General features: G+C 44.0%; 1 protein-coding gene across 1 annotated transcript in view; it reads right to left on the minus strand.

The window, feature by feature from the left end:
• Positions 1-17567, minus strand: part of LOC134224359 (ATP-binding cassette sub-family G member 1) — a 204972-nt gene extending 187405 nt beyond the window's left edge. Inside the window, exon 1 of the mRNA XM_062703687.1 lies at positions 17104-17567. The gene's annotated coding sequence lies outside the window, so the exon portion shown is untranslated. The remainder of the gene's footprint in view (positions 1-17103) is intronic.
• Positions 17568-20057: the final 2490 nt, after the last annotated feature.

Genomic DNA, 20057 nt, shown 5'->3' on the forward strand with positions numbered 1-20057 from the left:
AGAGAACATTGTAGCAGATTTTTTATCTCGGCTTCCAACTGCCGAAAATCAATCTCTCAAAAACACAGAATCAGAGGAACAAATTATTGCTGTTGTTACACGTCAGCAACTTAAAAAACAGCAGGAACTCAACTTGTTTGAATCAGTAAATGCAATAAAAGATAATAATTCGCCTAATACAAACATAGACAACGACAAAAACTTGCCTATTGTAACGGATCAAAATCAAATTAATGATGATATGACTCAATCATATGATATAGACAAAATTGTGACGTTGAAGATTCCAATATGACCAACGCATACGAAGAATATTTGGAATCATCTAAAGAAAATTCAATTGACATAGAACAATTAGTAATTTCAAAATCACTAAAGGATGACTCAGCCGATATTAATATCGTTATTTTGAACAGTAGATCAAAATACAATGAAATTTCACAAATCACCAATTTACCGCATGGAATAAAAGACTTTAGCGAAAATGGAATACTATCGATTCCACAGGAAAACATATTTGGAATAATTGTTGACGGGAAAAGTAATTCAGTAATCAACAGCAGAAAGTTTTTCCAGAAATTAGATAAATGTTTAAGCGATAATGGAACTATGATTAAAGCTTCAAATAAAATTCATGTCACATCGTTTCGAAAAATAAAACAGTTTGATATATTAGAAATATTACAATTTCTAGCAACCAAATATGGCTTAGTTTTCAGCCTATATAACGCAGATTCCGAACGAATTCAAATTAATACTAATGAGATTGAAACAATACTTAGAGAATTTCATGAGGCTCGAGATATTGACAACTATGTTCGGCAGTGTGCCTCTTGTCAAAAGAATAAAATTGGTAAATCACACAAAATACCAATGAAAATTACTACCACTGCTTGTGAACCATTCGAAAAATTATACATGGATATTGTAGTTCTACCGGAATCGGAATGGGGGAACAAATATGGGCTTGTCATGCAAGATGACCTGACACGTTTTCTGGTGGTATCACCTATGAGCAACCAAGAAGCCGAAACTGTTTCAAGAACGTTTGTAGAAAATTTAATTTGCAAGTACGGGACACCCTTAGAATTGGTTACAGACCAAGGATCAATTTTATGAGTTAATTTTTCAAACACATTTGCACAATTTTGAAAATTAAAAAGACTAATACTAGTGCTTATCCCCCCCAGGCAAATTTAGTAGAAAGATCTAACAGAGAATTGAAAATGTATCCCAGACAATTTGTAGGGGGTAATCCACAATTATGGGATCAACACTTAAACTACTTCTCGTTTGAATATAATACGACAAACAACGGATCAACGAATTATACACCGTTCGAACTCCTATATGGAAGAAAAGCAAGAATCCCGTCATCAATTTATACAATTACCGAGTCAGAATTAAACTATGATGACTACAGTAAAGAAATGAAAATAATTTTTAAAAGATTGCATGAAAATGCAAGACAAAATTTAATAATATCGAAGGAAAAACGTAAGGAAATTTACGATAAGAACTCTGACGAATGGCAGCCCATGTGGGGAGATATGGTTCTCGTTCAAGCCAACCCAACGGGTGCAGGACAAAAAATTACAGGCCTTATGGAAGGGCCCCTATGAAATTTTCGCTTTTCCTAGCGAACAAACAACAATCATTAAAAATGGGAACAAATTGGAGAAAATACATAATAACAGATTTAAAAAAATACAATAACTAATACCAAACATTTGATTGTTTTCATCTTCTATCATCGTTCTATGATAAGAAAAGAGTATTTGATATAGGGATAAACGTCGAACAACTTAAGAATCAACGTACTGTCCTACAAAACTTAGTTTATGCACCTTTAAAGAATCCATGGTTTACTACCACGTCCATTGCAGTCATAGGAGGGGTGATAGGTATATTTTTATGTTGTTTCAAAGGAGAAATTTCTTGTTGCGCAAGAAAACTAGAATTCAATCCACAAGGAATTAGTAAAAAGGAGAAGTATAATAAAAAGAACAGCATAGATAAAGAGCAACGTCATAGAAATAAAGGTGAGAATTTAAAAATGGGGAAATGCAAGACAAAAATAAGTCACAGACAAAAAGAAAAATTGATATATACTAATGACATAGAAACTGGGTTGAACAACCCAAAGAATACAACAACAATCGATGGAACGTTGAACAGAAAAGACACAATTAGCCAAATAAAAGAAGAAAATGAGCTCACTCAAATAGCAACAATAAACGAAGGTACCGACACTCAAATTATTTCGAACACTATGGATAATAAGGAGAGGAAAATTACGGAAAACAAACAGAAGACGAAACAATATTTATCAGCAAATATATACTGAATATGGGAAAAGGAAATGTATTAAGTAGTTTTCAAAAATATGACGAAGTAATGTTACAGTTGCATAAAAACCTTGAATGGACACCCATCAAAGCCTTAGCATGAAACAGAACGGAATTATTATCTTTGATTACTCTAAAAATATCATGGACTTTGAAAATGGAAAGTATTTCAGACATCTAATACGAAAAAATGGAAACATTAATTCAATTAAAGGTAATTGGTAATTATTTCTTTATTATGTAATAATCAAATAAATAAAAATAACCATAGGATAATTTACTAAATCATAACAAATTGAGTTAGGAACTTATAATTTTGCATACTAATATACATATGTTTATAGTACAACTAATAAATTTTCATTTGTTTTTTATTTTAAAATGTTTATAAATACTATGAATTAATCGCAAGGATTGAGTATCATTTCAGAAGCACGCCTAAAGCCATGATCGATGAGGGGGGAGAGGTTGTAGCAATTTCTCAACCAAAACCGCCCTAAATACTAAAGAAGTAAGTATAACACGATAGACGTAGCAACAAGTATTTTGCAGGAAGAAATTTTTATTGAATTTATACGTCCCCAAAAACCTGCAGAAGACATTCATTGCTACAACACAAAGATAATGTATTAATTAATGGGAATAATACTGGGAAAACAAAATAATCGAAAAAAATGATAATAATAGTAAGTAAGGTTCATAATAAAATGTGATAAATATAATAACTTAAGCATGTAAAAAGGTAGCAAGGAATTAATACCGAATCGAATAACTAAAGTAAGTGAAAAGTAACAAAAACTGTAGGAGCAGGTCCTTATATTTGCAAAGTCCAATAAAAATTATAGGATAGTGAACTATTCACAATAATTTGAGAAAATTTAAATATGCACAACTTATTCGAGAGACGGTCGAGATGAAGACGAACAGACGACATCGGCAGAGAAGGAGGACATCAACGGCTCACGATATACATACCATAGTTAATTGGTATCACCGGAACGACGGGTCATACGGTGGGTTGAAGATCGAGAGTGTGGGGGATCAGGAGACAGAAGACGAAATATTCGGAGGTTATCAATGAAGGCGAACTCAACCAGGAAGTGAAAGTGTTAAATACATCATACGAAATCAACAATACGAATTAAAGTGACAACAGGCGAAGACGGATATGCATCATACGAAAACAAAAAGGCGGATTCAACAAGGCGATTGGAGATAAGTGAATGACAAGACATTATACAAAGCTGAAAGCAAGGACATATTCAGGAGCATCATCATACACAACCGAAAGTGCAAGAAGAGATTTTAATTCAACCCCTGGAGATGATTTTGGAAGAGTTAAAGTAACACAATAATGACAGAACGAGCAGATACAAGTCGCCTCACAAAGATAAAACCAACGTTAAGACGAAATTTTAGAACAATCAACAATTCAACAGTGTTCATCAATTTAACCAGACGGCCCCAAAAAGTCAATTCAAAGCAGAGGTCCTAAAACTACAGCGAAGGCGGGCTAACACAAAGGCAACTTATCAAGTAATCAAAATTTCCACAAGCTGAAGCCAATACACAGCGAAATTCAAAAAGCAACAACAAAGACTTCGAATCAAACACAAACAATGCGAACATCATGATAACGGTACAACATCTAAGAATCCATTCATTTAAGCAGTGTGACACACGTCAATTCATCACGACTTGCTAACTTATCTGAACGGAAGCAGCTTAAAACTATTGAAAAAGGCACTGTAATAACGTCAAACTATTACAATGTTACATGCAGAAAATCATTGAAATACAACTAGAGCAGAGCTACTTCTACTCCGCTGGAGATATCACGTCAGATTTATACAAGTGGCCGGTACAACAGCAATTTTTGCACTCAACAAACAATAGACATCATTTACCAAAACATCATCATGGCTTGGCCAAAACAATTTCATCGAAGATTACAAATTTAGACGGCCGTACAAAGGAACCCACACGAGAGGAGCAGCTTAAGAGGCGAAACAAGTAAGGCATCAGAAAGCACAAGACGATACGGAAGAATCAAACAACAGACTAGGAACACACCCTGCACTCGAGATTTACAACCAACCAAGTGATAAACAACACGAATGATTACGAGGACACAAGAGCAACACCAAGTAAAGGCGAGGCGATTCGAGAAGGCATCATCAGGTAAGAAACTCTCGAGAAAGTTTATGTGCAAATATGAGAATACTTAAAAGATTAGAGGAAATTAAACGGTCACACGACGAAAGAAAAAAAAAAGGATATGACAGGGTGATTTGATAGATTAGAAGAACACGTAATAGATGCAGTATGGTCAGAAAACAAACAAACAAAAAAAAAGTGTTTTTTATTAATAAAATAAGTTGATATAACACTAAGATACGGGTGAAAAATAATTTTGAGATAATACAAAGAGTAAGAATTAGGGCAAAATATTTGAAAAAATTGCCAAACGCGTACAATTATATAGCATTTAAAGATTACAAGAAAAAAAAATGATTGTTATGATAAATTTGAAGAATAATAGGGAACATGAAAATTGCTGTGGAATAATTATATATATTAACTCAGAATCGTATCAATGTATTTAAATCATGGTCAAGAGAAGTGTTAAAGAATAACAAAATTACAATCGTAAATTTTATGTTCCTATAAATAACGCTAGATTTAAACATGAAATTAGAAAGCTGCTCATGTTCCAAAGGAATATTATACATAATTCAAAAATGTTAGCCGAACCATATCAAAGATCTTTAAAGTAAACTTCGTAAGAAATTATTATTAAGAGAATTTATAAAAACACATACAGAACGAATAACATCAAGAGATTCTAACACTAAACTCCACCGAAAGTAAAATTCAGATATGACAGATAATAGTTAATGATTGATAAACAACGGACCATTGAATGATTAAATAATTGAAAAATATATATGTTTTTGGCCTACCTAACAAGCGAAGGATCATTTTCTTAATGAACCTTCACCTCGTTTGCGTGGGAGGAGATGAACGGCCTTGAGATCCTTCATCACTCCTCATATCAGATCACGGGATATATCGTAGGAATCTTTAAACCAAACATAGAAGAAAGCGTAAAACTTTGAGACAGACTCAGCTGACCCATTTTACTTGCGATCAGCTGATCCAAAACAAATTAAAATAAACGATCGTGCATACGAAATAATATACATACAAGAGGGCAAAAACATTGCCACTGGTGAGGGACCAACGCCCGGCGATTCACATACGGAGCATCATATTTCAATTTTATTGTATTATTGTACGCAGGGAAACGTTCATTACCTTTCCCAACGTAATGGAACGACAAGTACGTTATTAAGGGTCAATGTGGCATAAAATCACTATTGATAGTATAATTAATTTTACTTTCGACCGTTAAATCGAAATGGTCGATATATTTACTCGGATTTTCCGGCGCAAACATTTGAGCATAATCTACTATATATGCTCAACTCGATGGGATGGAAGGATATGCACAGCCTTATGTGCCGACACCTTCCTAAAACAATTTTAAATACCGATGGCAGTGAGATATTGTAAAAACAAGGCCGAATACATTCAATTACTCAACGCAAAGTAATTTAAGCAATCAACATAAATTAAAAATGTTGCATGTAGGAATTGTTGGGTTAATTTACTTTTCATCAATTTAAAAGCTATGTGAAATATCGCATACCCTTATCACGGTTTGGCGAAACCGTCGAAAACAGCTTAGTCAGATTTACTTAACTGGAGCGCGGTGGATTGACATGTTCAAACGTGCTCACATATTGGACAGTGCACGATATAGCGGTACATAGCCGCGATCGTCATTGATGATGATGCATTGGCGCATATGTATAGGACACTAAGGAAAGAATTTGTTTGGGTGAGGAGCGCGGAATAATAACTTAGCCAAAATGATAGAGACAATAAGAGTCTTCATTGAATCTACATACACGTATACAGGTGTATTGATTTAAAGGGGTTTGTTGCCCAGTATGAAAAACAGAGAGAACATGATTTTGTTCTTACCAATATAAACTTGAAAAAAATATTGATATTGGGGTCTTAGTGGTTCGGGAAAAGGAAGAGCCGACCCGAAGGGGTAATGATTCTTTAGGGAAAGGGGAATTTAATTCAAAGCCCAGTTGAAAGAAAGAGAAAAATATTGATTGATTGATTTTTAAGAGCATACTTAAAATCAAAGAGTAATACAAGCGGTAGCTGTTAATTGATCGGCGGTATGGTACGCTGTTTTACAAAGAACCCATGCTGGGTTCGAATACAGATTTTTAAGTGAATGTTTTCACAACTCCGTTGGTTTAGTAGTATCATGCATTATTAAACATTTGGGACTTGTTGAACATTACTCTGTGAGACAGCAATGTTCAAGTTTAAGTGTTCTAGGTTTCCCTAGCCGGCCTACCGAATACTCCAATTGAGTCGGGGTCAGTCCCAAATATTCAGCAGCACCTTTATTGGAATTCGGCGCTTTCTAGGTTTCCCTAGCCGGCCTACCGAATACTCCAATTGAGTCAGGGCCAGTCCCAAATATTCAGCAGCACCTTTATTGGAATTCGGCGCTTTCTAGGTTTCCCTAGCCGGCCTACCGAACACTCCAATTGAATCAGGGTTGTCCCTTAGACACCTCGACACTCGTGACAGGTGCACGAATCGAGATCTAAGTTTAAATTAATTAACTTCTTGAAAAAGATAAAAGTGAACAGTTAAATGTCCGTCGCGGTAAAATCGAGAATCGGTGTTAGAGTCTCAGAATAAGTATCGATAAATAAAAAGTGTTAGTATCTCTGGGAAAGACATTGTCATACGGGAAATAGTGCAAAAGTTTGAAAAACGAAAATATTCGAGTTTATAATTATACGAAAGTGTTAATTGTAATGAGTGTAATGAAAGTTTATAAATGTAAAAAAAGTTTATAAATGTACAAACAAGTGATACATAAATAATAAAGTTTTATTCTAACCGTAATAGAGTGTTTGAACTAAAAACCCGAAAAACCAGTGCCGCGCCGTCGGCATAGAACGCTTCTTACTTCATTGTGCGTGAACAATACGTCGAACAAACTAAGCTTTCGTTACAATAGGGAGCATGGAGAGGTGAACTTTTACCTCACACAGTTCCTTTCCGGACATGGCTGTTTCCGTCACTATCTGCATCGGTGTGGCCATGCGTCATCGCCATCCTGCCCGGCGTGTATCAACATAGAGGAGACTCCAGAACACGTGGTATTCGATTGCCCAAGGTTTGCTGAAGTACGTAGAGGAATGCCTGCCCTACGGGCGGACAACATCGCAGAGCGAATGTGTCGCGATGAGGGTACGTGGAATGCAGTAAGCAGAGTCGTGACGCAAATACTGTCAGAGCTGCAGCGTCAATGGAGAAGGGACCAGCAAATAAGCGTCGGTTTGGAGCGAAATCCAGCACAGTGAGCAGTGTTTGGTTTCGGGTCGTCAGGGCGCCAGCGAACCGGAAGTCTTCTGCCAACCGGAATCGTTGGACCGACCTCGGCACTTGAATTGCCAACCTGCTGAAGAAAGAAGAAAGAAGAAGGAAGTGCTTCCGGGTATGTAAGGCACCGCCAGTGCGGACGTCATCCACCACCGGAACTGTCGGACCACCTCTGCAACCCGAAGACGAAGTCGGCGCAATGCGCGAAAGCGTCCCCTGCGATAGCCGCCGGTAGTCGGGCACCATCAGTGCGGAAGTTTCCTTCACCGGAACTGGTGGACCACCCTCGACGCCGGGGGAAGTCAGGAGGATTCGAGTAAGGAAGTTTGCGGCACGACCGCCGAGGGATCGAGACAACGTAGCAGTGGATCTCAGCAAGCCAGTCGGCGAACTAGCCTAAGCTAGGGGCCGGAATTTTAGAAGAAGTGCATGTGCACAGCCCCCCTGAAGTAGTCGCAGCATCCCGTGGTCCCTGGGGATCGAGGCAAGGAGGATAAGGGACCCGGTTTATCCGGGAGGCACATTTTAGCAGGTCGGGAGGAGCCCATCCCTGTTCGCCTTCGAGCATAGTGTGGATGCTCAAGGTGTCTGTCGCGCAGATTTTTGATGGCCTTTAACCCTTGTAAAAAAAAAAACACACACACACACACACACACACACACACACACACACACACACACACACACACACACACACACACACACACACACACACACACACACACCAACCGGCACATCAGGATTGATGCCAGTAAGATCCTGATTATGGTATACTGGTCACGGCAAACGACATTGGACGATTCTCGGTTTTTGGATAGGTTTAGGCGTATATGGGCTGACAGTCGAGCTATTCTGTTTCCTGAGTAAAAAAGAGTGACATCTTTTTGAAATGGCAAGCAGGCTAATGGTTCGTCTGCCTCCGTCCCGGTAAACAACCTGGCAGGCCTCCGGTAACGCTCAACACTTGTCACCTATACCGGTGGGTAGTAGGTTCAGATGCACCATTCCTGATTTACGCCGATCCGGCTCTGAACACGGTGTTATAAGGCACCGGTGTCAACCCTTGCATGGACCTCACTGTTACAAAGGCACCCATGGGATCACAAGAGGCGACTATCTACAACAGGAAGAGACAACGGCCCGGAGGGGGACCCTTTTACATGGAAACAAATTCTACAATCAACGAAGGAGCAGGCGGTGCGAATGTTTTCGCAAAGAGTGGGAGGCTGCAGCGATCTCCAGTGATGGCGCAGGCAGCAGTAGCAAGTACCAGCAGTATGGCCAAGGCTGCTGAGAACCAGGCAGGCCAACAGGAGCTAGGATCCGGAAATAGGGTGTCCACCCCAAAATCGGAAAGTAGTGCTATTCAGGAGGATCTACAATTTGGGAGGTCCAACCTGATGGAGGTGCGGAAGCGAGTCAACGAGCTCTATGACTTCGTGAAGGACAAGCACAATGTTCACACGAAGATCAAGCTTCTAGTGACGAGCATCAAGTCCGCCGTTAAATCTGCTGAGCACGAACAGAACGCGCTCAAAAGAAGAGCGGAAGCAGCTGAAAAAGCACTGAAAGATGCAGCGGAGCATACAACAGTCGAGACACTGCAAACACCAATGAGCTCCCGAAATACTCCTTTTGGAGAAGCGAAGCAGGGACTCTCCAGGAGAGCAGGAAATCCCGAAGAAGCAGCGGAACGTGCAAGATAGTGCTAGCGTACTGAAGGAAGGCGGCAAGAACGGGGATTGGCAAACCGGGGAAAGTCAGCGAGAGAAGAGAAAGAAGCAGAAGGAGTTCGTGGAAAATAAGAAGGAGCAGAAGAAGAAAGAAAAACATCGCTTTCCTCGTGAGAGGGTCAAGGGTGACGCCTTGATAGTCGAAGTGAGCGACAAGACGACATACGCAGCGATATTACGGAAGGTGAGAGAAGACCCGGTGCTCAAGGACTTGGGTGAAAAAGTGGTGAGGACTAGGCGTACTCAGAAGGGGGAATTGCTGTTCGAGCTGAAGAAGGATCCCACGGTCAAGAGCTCGGCCTTCCGGGAGCTCATTGCCAATTCCTTAGGTAGTGAAGGAAACGTAAGGGCTTTAACGCAGGAGGCCGTGGTCGAATGCAGAGACCTGGACGAGATCACCACGATAGACGAACTGAGGGATGCACTGATCTCACAATGCATGCTGGGCGAAGTTCAGATGACCATTCGGTTGAGGAAAGCGTACGGTGGTACACAAATAGCAGCGATACGACTACCGGTAGATGCCGCCAACAAAATGGTGGAGGTGGCCAAGGTGAAGGTCGGATGGTCTATGTGTCCGTTGAGACTCACCCCTCGAATCACCAAACAGATGGAGCGATGCTTCAAATGTATGGCATTTGGACACCAGGCGCGAAACTGCAGTGGCCCAGACAGATCCGGTCTTTGTAGGAAATGTGGTGGAGAAGGACACGTTGCTAGGGACTGCACGAAGCAACCAAGATGCCTGCTCTGCAAACCGGAGGATGGAAACGACCACATGACGGGTGGCTTTCAATGCCCTGCCTACAAGAAGGCGATGGCGGGCCGAGATTAATGGAGATCATCCAGTTGAATCTCAACCATTGCGACACCACACAGCAGCTGTTGTGGCAGTCGACAACAGAAGCAATGTGCGACGTGGCAATTATTGCTGAGCCGTACCGGATTCCTTCTGACAACGGCAACTGGGTGGCGGATGCTACGGGGATTGCGGCTATCCAAGTGATGGGCAGATTTCCTATCCAAGAGGTGGTAGACAGTTCAAGCGAGGGTTTCGTAATCGCCAAAATTAACGGGATCCTTGTCTGTAGCTGTTACGCACCCCCAAGGTGGACTTTGGAGCAGTATAACCGGATGCTGGACTCACTCACGGAGAAGCTGATCGGCCGAAATCCAGTGATCATCGGAGGCGATTTCAATGCTTGGGCAGTGGATTGGGGAAGCAGACTGACTAACGCCAGAGGTTACAGTTTGCTGGAGGCGCTGGCTAAGCTGGAAGTAAGATTGTGCAACGAAGGTACCGTTAGTACATTCCGCAGAGATGGCAGGGAGTCCATCATCGATGTCACGTTCTGCAGTCCGTCGATGGCGAGGAACATGAACTGGAGAGTTTGTGAAGAATATACCCATAGCGATCACCAGGCGATCCGATATAGTGTTGGAACGCGAACGCCGACGGTACGACGGGAGACAAGGTCTAGTTGGCGAAGATGGAAGATGAAGGACTTCGATAAGGATCTTTTTATCGAAGCACTTCGAGTGAACAGCGACGCTACAAACCTTGACAAACCTTCGGGCAGCAGGGACTATGTCCAAGGGCTTGACGATCCCTCCCCAGGCCATCTGCGAGTTGTGGCGCCTGCCTAGGATGTGGTGGGGTTTGACAGTGGGCCCTGTTAAACTTCTATAAAAAGCTGCATGTATCCGCAAGTAGGCTCCGCCAAAGCGACCGTGTGCCGCTCAAAGCGCACAAGCCCAAGTCCTGGTGTTAGGTGGGACGCTAAACAGCCCTGACACGACGGCCCTCCGACGAGACAGGAGGTTTGCGCAGGCCCAATAAGCCGCCTTTAAAAACAACTATTACGAACGACATAGAAGATAATAAGATGGCTGGAGAGATATTCGATCCGCCATTGGAAGCACCGCAACCGCTGCACTAGGCACGGTGGCTCCGGATCAGAGAAACGACTGGTATGACGGCGAATGTGAGCAGTTAGTTGAGGAGAAGAATGCAGCATGGGCGAGATTGCTGCAACACCGCACGAGGGCGAACGAGGCACGATACAAACGGGCGCGGAACAGACAAAACTCGATTTTCCGGAGGAAAAAGCGCCAGCAGGAAGATCGAGACCGTGAAGAGACGGAGGAACTGTACCGCGCTAATAACGCACGAAAGTTCTATGAGAAGTTGAACCGTTCACGTAAGGGCCACGTGCCACAGCCCGATATGTGTAAGGACATAAACGGGAACCTTCTTACGAACGAGCGTGAGGTGATCCAAAGGTGGCGGCAGCACTACGAAGAGCACCTGAATGGCGATATGGCAGACGACGGTGGCGGTATGGTAATGAACCTAGAAGCACGCGCGCAGGACATGCGACTTCCGGCTCCGAATCTCCAGGAAATCCAGGAGGAGATCGGCCGGCTGAAAAACAACAAAGCCCCTGGAGTTGACCAACTACCAGGAGAGCTGTTTAAACACGGTGGTGAAGCACTGGCTAGAGCGCTGCACTGGGTGATTACCAAGGTTTGGGAGGATGAGGTTCTGCCGCAGGAGTGGATGGAAGGTGTCGTGTGTCCCATCTACAAAAGGGCGATAAGCTGGATTGTAGCAACTACCGCGCAATCACATTGCTGAACGCCGCCTACAAGGTACTCTCCCAAATTTTATGCCGTCGACTAACACCAATTGCAAGAGAGTTCGTGGGGCAGTACCAGGCGGGATTTATGGGTGAACGCTCTACCACAGACCAGGTGTTCGCCATACGTCAGGTATTGCAGAAATGCCGCGAATACAACGTGCCCACACATCATCTATTTATCGACTTCAAAGCCGCATATGATACAATCGATTGGGACCAGCTATGGCAGCTAATGCACGAAAACGGATTTCCGGATAAACTGATACGGTTGATCAAGGCGACGATGGATCGGGTGATGTGCGTAGTTCGAGTTTCAGGGGCATTCTCGAGTCCCTTCGAAACCCGTAGAGGGTTACGGCAAGGTGATGGTCTTTCGTGTCTGCTATTCAACATCGCTTTGGAGGGAGTAATACGAAGAGCAGGGATTGACACGAGTGGTACGATTTTCACGAAGTCCGTCCAGTTATTTGGTTTCGCCGACGACATTGATATCATGGCACGTAACTTTGAGAGGATGGAGGAAGCCTACATCAGACTGAAAAGCGAAGCTAAACGGATTGGACTAGTCATCAACACGTCGAAGACGAAGTACATGATAGGAAGAGGCTCAAGAGAGGTCAATGTGAGCCACCCATCACGAGTTTCTATCGGTGGTGACGAAATCGAGGTGGTTGAAGAATTCGTGTACTTGGGCTCACTGGTGACCGCCGATAACGATACCAGCAGAGAAATTCGGAGACGCATAGTGGCTGGAAATCGTACGTACTTTGGACTCCGCAAGACGCTCCGATCGAATAGAGTTCGCCGCCGTACCAAACTGACTATCTACAAAACGCTTATAAGACCGGTAGTTCTCTACGGACACGAGACCTGGACGATGCTCGTAGAGGACCAACGCGCACTGGGAGTTTTCGAAAGGAAAGTGTTGCGTACCATCTATGGTGGGGTGCAGATGGCGGACGGTACGTGGAGGAGGCGAATGAACCACGAGTTGCATCAGCTGTTGGGAGAACCATCCATCGTTCACACCGCGAAAATCGGAAGACTGCGGTGGGCCGGGCACGTAGCCAGAATGTCGGACAGTAATCCGGTGAAAATGGTTCTCGACAACGATCCGACGGGAACAAGAAAGCGAGGTGCACAGCGGGCAAGGTGGATCGATCAGGTGGAGGACGACTTGCGGACCCTCCGCAGACTGCGTGGCTGGCGAAGTGCAGCCATGGACCGAGCTGAATGGAGAAGTCTTTTATGTGCAGCACAGGCCACTCCGGCCTTAGTCTGATTATAAATAAATAAACAAACCTTGACGCAGACCAACTGACGGAAACGCTAGCGAGGGCTTGCGATGCGACGATGCCGAGGAAATTGGAGCCAACGAATAGCCGACGGCCAAGTTACTGGTGGAACGAAAATCCTGCTAACCTTCGCGCTGCCTGTCTCAGAGCTAGGAGACACGTTCAGAGGGCACGGTCTGAAATGGTCAGAGAGGAGCGAAAGATAGTTTTCCGTGAAGCTAGAGCGGCATTCAAACGGGCGATCCAAATCAGCAAGTCTAACTGCTTCAAGGAGTTGTGCCAGGAAGCTGACGCTGATCCTTGGGGTAACGCTTATCGAGTTGTGACAAAGAAGATCAGGGGTCCAGCGACGCCAGCCGAAATGTGTCCAGACAAGCTGAAGATCATCGTGGACGGTCTTTTCCCGCAGCATGGTTCTACGACGTGGCCGCGTACGCCGTACGAAGATGAAGACCGAGTAACCGCTGCAGGTATGCAAGTCACCAATGACGAGCTATTATCAGTAGCGAAAGGTTTGAAGTTGAAAAAAGCTCCGGGTCCGGATGGAATTCCAAATGTGGCTTTAAAATCCGCGATTTTGGCGTTCCCGGATCTGTTCAGGATGGTGCTGCAGAAGTGTTTAGTAGACGGTAATTTTCCGGACACGTGGAAGATCCAGAAACTGGTGCTGCTGCCGAAACCAGGAAAACCGCCGGGGAATCCAGCATCGTATAGGCCCATATGTCTGCTGGATACACTGGGGAAGCTTCTGGAAAGGGTTATCCTTAATAGGCTTACACAGTTCACGGAGGGTGAGACTGGCTTATCGGAAAAACAGTTCGGATTCCGCAAAGGCAGATCGACTGTGGATGCAATCAGGACAGTCATTGAAGATGCAGAGAGGGCGTCCAAGAAGAAGAGGAGCGGCAATCGGTTCTGCGCGGTAGTGACGATTGACGTCAAAAACGCGTTCAATAGTGCCAGCTGAAAGGCCATCGTCGTAGCGCTGCATGGAATGCGAAATCTCCGACTTCCTGTGTAAGATCCTAAGGAGCTACTATGTGTACCGGATTCTGGTTTACGACACGAACTCGGGGCAGAAGTCGATCAGGGTTACGGCGGGCGTTCCACAAGGGTCCATACTAGGCCCGACGTTATGGAATGTGATGTACAACGGGGTGCTGATGCTGAAGTTGCCCAAAGGTGTAAAGATTTACGGATTCGCGGATGATGTCGTCCTAACGATAACCGGCGAGTCACTGGAGGAGGTGGAAATGCTGGTGGCGGAAGCGACCGACGCAGTAGAAACATGGATGAATGGAGTAAAGCTGCAGCTGGCTCATCACAAAACGGAAGTGATGCTGGTCAGCAACTGCAAAGTAATCCAGCGGATGCAGATTACCATTGGAGGGCACGACATCCCGTCGGTGCGGACTCTGAGACATCTAGGTGTGATGATTGATGACCGGTTGAACTTCAACACCCACGTGGACTATTCCTGTGAAAAGGCGGCTCAAATGATCAGTGCGTTAGCAAGGATCATGCCGAACGTCGGCGGTCCGAAAGGCAGCAGTAGGCGTCTTCTTGCATCAGTATCATCCTCGATACTAAGGTACGGAGTTCCAGCCTGGGGAGCTGCGCTCAAGACGAAACGTAACCGGAGGAAGCTGAATAGCGTGTTTCGTCTAATGGCCATTCGAGTCGCGAGTGCGTACCGAACTATTTCGTCGGAGGCAGTTTGCGTTATCGCAGGGATGATTCCAGTCTGCATAACCCTAGCAGAGGACATCGAGTGCTACCAACGGAGGGATACCAGAAATGTGAGGAAGGCGGTGAGACTGGACTCTATGGTGAAGTGGCAGCAGGAGTGGGACAATGCGGATAATGGAAGGTGGACCCATCGGCTCATCCCCAATGTGTCGACGTGGGTGAACAGGGAGCATGGTGAGGTGAACTTTACCTCACACGGTTCCTGTCCGGACACGGTTGTTTCCGCCAATATTTGCACCGATGTGGCCATGCGTCATCGCCATTCTGCCCGGCGTGTATCGACGTAGAGGAGACTCCAGAGCACGTGATATTCGACTGCCCGCGGTTTGCGGAGGCACGTAGGAGAATGCCTGCCATAAGGGCGGACAACATCGCAGAGCGAATGTGTCGCGATGAAGGTACGTGGCATGCGGTAACCAGAGTCGTGACACAAATAATGTCAGAGCTGCAGCGTCGATAGAGAAGGGACCAGCAAGTAAGCGTCGGTTTGGAGCAAAATCCAGCACAGTGAGCAGTGTTGGGTCTCGAGTCGTCGGGGCGCCAGCGAACCGGAAGTCTTCTGCCAACCGGAATCGTCGGACCGACCTCGGCACTCGAACCGTCAACCTGCTGAAGAAAGAAGAAAGAAGAAGGAAGTGCTTCGGGTATGTAGGGCACCGCCAGTGCGGACGTTATCCACCACCGGAACTGTCGGACCACCTCTGCAACCCGAAGACGAAGTCGACGCAATGCGCGAAAGCGTCCCCTGCGATAGCCGCCGGTAGTCGGGGCACCATCAGTGCGGAAGTTTCCTTCACCGGAACTGGTGGACCACCCTCGACGCCGGGGAAGTCAGGAGGATTCGAGTGAGGAAGTTTGCGGCACAACCGCCGAGGATCGAGACGTAGCAGTGGATCTCAGCAAGCCAGTCGGCGAACTAGCCTAAGCTAGGGGCCGGAATTTCAGAAGAAGTGCATGAGCACTGCCCCCCGAAGTAGTCGCAGCATCCCGTGGTCCCGGGGGGATCGAGGCAAGGAGGATAAGGGATCCGGTTTATCCGGGAGGCACATTTTTAGCAGGTCGGGAGGAGCCCATCCCTGTTCGCCTTCGAGCATAGTGTGGATGCTCGAGGTGTCTGTCGCACAGATTTTTGATGGCCTTTAACCCTTGCAAAAAAAAAAAAAAAAAAAAAAAAACACACACACACACACAAACAAGCGATACTTTTGGAATATGTAGACCACACCACGTCTAACGATGACAATGCACTAGCCACTTATGGTCTTTATGACTAATCTTACTCGTCGAAACAAAGATTAACTAGGCTAGATGTACCAGTTGTAGCTATAGCACCAGATGTCGCACTAGTGCTTTATATGCCAAATGGCCAATCAAATCACCGCAAACCAAGTTCATATCGATAAAGCATATTCATATGATACGATAACACTTTTGATTTCCACCAAAATAAGCAAAGCATAATTGTAAAAAAATATTTTGACAAATTTTTGACGTTCTTTGCACCAGTTTCGCACTAGTGGTCCCAATTTGGCCAGTCCCATAAGAAAACAATGTGATTTGCCAAATAAGGAACCAAAGTTAAGAATAGTGCCACAACTGGTGCATGCGTTCCTATTATGGATTAATCAATTTTGAGGATAATAACACATTTTATTGTGGTTTTCACAGCTGTTCTAAGGAGCAGGAAGTGAAACCTTTCGCTTGATATATAAAGTCCACCCACATGCCTTTTACTTATTTTTTAAAAATAGTTGTTCTTATGTATGGCGACAATTGGCACACCCACCCTATTTTTTCTCAGCACTTTATAAGAAATTAATCATGAATTATCTTACTTGTTGGTCACTTACCTAATAGCGTAGCAAGACTTTCGATCAACTGCATTAACATCTGGAATCAACCAACACACCACAGCCCGTCACACGCGAACTTATTCTTTGTTCTTGAACCCACTCGCTTCCATCTATTCCAATCACTTTCTTCTTATAACACCAGGACTGCCTTCCACACTTTTTCCAGAAACGTCACACAGCCATAGCAACCAATTTCAAACCAATCCGTATATCCATTTGAATTAAGCATTCGATTTTCACTTCTTGGGATTCGATTAGCGATAGCTGCGCTAAAATATGTCACCTCACAGAGATTGAATCCAAGAAAAAAAGAAGTTTGCCCTCAGATCACTCCTGACCCGATGACGATGATGCTACTGCTGCTAACTTTTCCGAAACACAACTGTTTCAGCAGACCATGGACGGTTCCACAAACCCAACCTCGGTAAACAAAACCCCAACAAACTGTTCGCTACTCGGCGTCGTCGTGCGAATGAACGGAAGGGGCTCGCTGCTTTCCTCGGATGTTACTCACACAGTCGGTAGAGGTACAAAGCAGACGGCAATGAGAACGAACGGAGCGAGTGCAGGCGCACCGAAACCCAACAGCTGATATTCCCTGCCGCGCGCGGTCGCCGCACTTCGTCGACGGGTTACTAGCTCGGTGCAAGTGTACCGAACCGTCATCATCAGCATTATCGTTCGGTCGTCATCATTCACAGCTCAAATAGGTACGCAACAAGCGGCGGGCGGACGCGGAAGAGAGCGTAGCGAAAAAGCGGTTCGCTGACCTCCCCTCCCGCTCCATGCGAACCAGTGCGGGCGGGTGGTCGTGAGTTGTTTCGAAGAGGCAGTGCATGACGTGATGGGGTGGTTTGAGCGTTTCAGTGAACACGCTGAGGAATATTAACACAAAAATTACTACAATTTGTACAGTTGAAACATTTACCTCAATGCGTGTGTACAAGTATCGTAGTCTATTGCATATTATTTACCCTGTACTGAATAGTTTGCAGAAACATTTCCTTATTTGCTGCAAAATGGTGGGTTGACATCAAGGAAGGAGCGCCCAACAGAGCTCTAATCCCCACAAGTTCCTATCTCACGCTTCCACGGGTCGTCCGATGACAAAAGACCGCCAGCTAAGGGTTGTGTACTTAGCTGGTAAAGCAGCCTGGGCACTGTTGTCCTTCTGACATCAGCTAGAGTGAGAAGGTCGCCTCGAGAATCTGTTCACCAGGAGGTGTGGCTCAAACAGCGTCTGCCTGGTACCCAGCGGCTATACCTAAGGTGGCAGCCCCACCAGCGCACATAGGGGTATTTCGTCATTCTAGCCGGAATAACGTTAAATTTTTAAAATTGTCCTAGAACAGTCTAAATATGTCTCAAACTTCTCTGAATAGTAGACGAGCCACTCCTAGTACTAGCTTTTCTATTTAGATTTAAAGTTTTACCACTACACTTCTAGAAAGTTAGAGGTTTTTCATTGAGGAAATTACCGGTTTTCTCTGTTGAATTTGATTACGTTCGGTATGTTCTATTGTGGTCAAATATTTGTCACAGTAATCCACAGACCAGTACATACCATAAAAAAGTAGACAAAATAGTATTGTGTAAACGTGTTTTTGTCAAGAATAAATGATTCTGAACAGAAATACAAAAGAGTAATTCGAAGTCCATTTTCGAGCTAAAACTAGTTAATGTACCTCATATTTTCAATAAGCATAAAACACTTATTCGATGATATTCGGTAATGTTTCAGTATAGAGAGGACGCATTTATGTCTATATTTTAGGATCCCGGAGAAAAATCTTGCGCAAATTTGCGCCATTTTGAAAGCTGTGTTTTTAGTTTGGTACTGTATTTAAGGTATTTATGACCTATATCATACATTCAACATCTCTATGAAAAGAGGAAGAGTCATAGAGCAATTTCCATGACACCATCTTTTAGCATAGAGTTGAATTGATTTCGGTAGAAGCGATGACAAGAACGAATTAATTGAAATTATCAATGTTTTTCAGGGTTTTAAAGGGTTAAAAAGGGTTAAATGGGTCAAAAAGTGAAAATTAAGAACACTGATATTTCAGCTAAATTATCATCACAGTATCATAAAATAAGGTGAAATATCGCAGTTTAAGAGATAAAATAATTGCAGTAGATCCCCTATGTGCAGCATGATGTAGGTAGCGCGACCCCGGTAAGGTAGCTTACTGAAGCCTCTCATATAGGGACACGGCAGGTATTGCCGTCCATCGTCATAGGGGCTAAAACCAACGAAAGCAACGTACATTTGCTAGAACTCCACTATAGCAGAATGTTTCTCCTGAGCTTACAATTTGGTACGTATGAGTTTTACAAAAAAGCGTCTTTTTTATTGGTTTTCGAGACTATGACGAACAGACGAAAATACCTGCCGTGTCCCTACCACGAAAATGGAGATAGAAGAAAAAGAGAACGTTATTTTTGGCAACCGACCCGGCAACGAAATAAGGACTATGATTGGAAACTCGGTACCTGGAATGTCAGGACCCTAAATGAACCTGGACTAGTGAGCCTTCTGGCTCGCGAACTGCAGAAGGTTGGAGTGCATGGAGTTGGTTTCGTAGTGATGGGCAATAGACTGGCCCAGATTACTATGGGGAGAAAAAAATGTTGGCGAATTCCACGGGGCACCCCCCAGAATTGTGTTTTTGGGTGAGAAAATCAATCTCTGAAAATTTCAGCTCAATCGCTTGTTGCATAAGCTGGCGCATTTGATTTGAAGTTTGTATGGGGATTTCAGCCAAAATGTATAGGAAAATACACCTCCGTCACTCATTCGATCTGGAAATTAATTCTGATTGCTCGATTGACCTCAGAATTGCAAAAACGGCAGTTGGTATGCCACAGAACAATTTCACAGAACATTGCATGATGATCAAATGAACTTTTATATAATTTTCGGCTGATTTATTAGGAGCTGATTTGTG

The sequence above is a fragment of the Armigeres subalbatus genome, chromosome 3, assembly GCF_024139115.2.
Source record: "Armigeres subalbatus isolate Guangzhou_Male chromosome 3, GZ_Asu_2, whole genome shotgun sequence".
NCBI lineage: Eukaryota > Metazoa > Arthropoda > Insecta > Diptera > Culicidae > Armigeres > Armigeres subalbatus.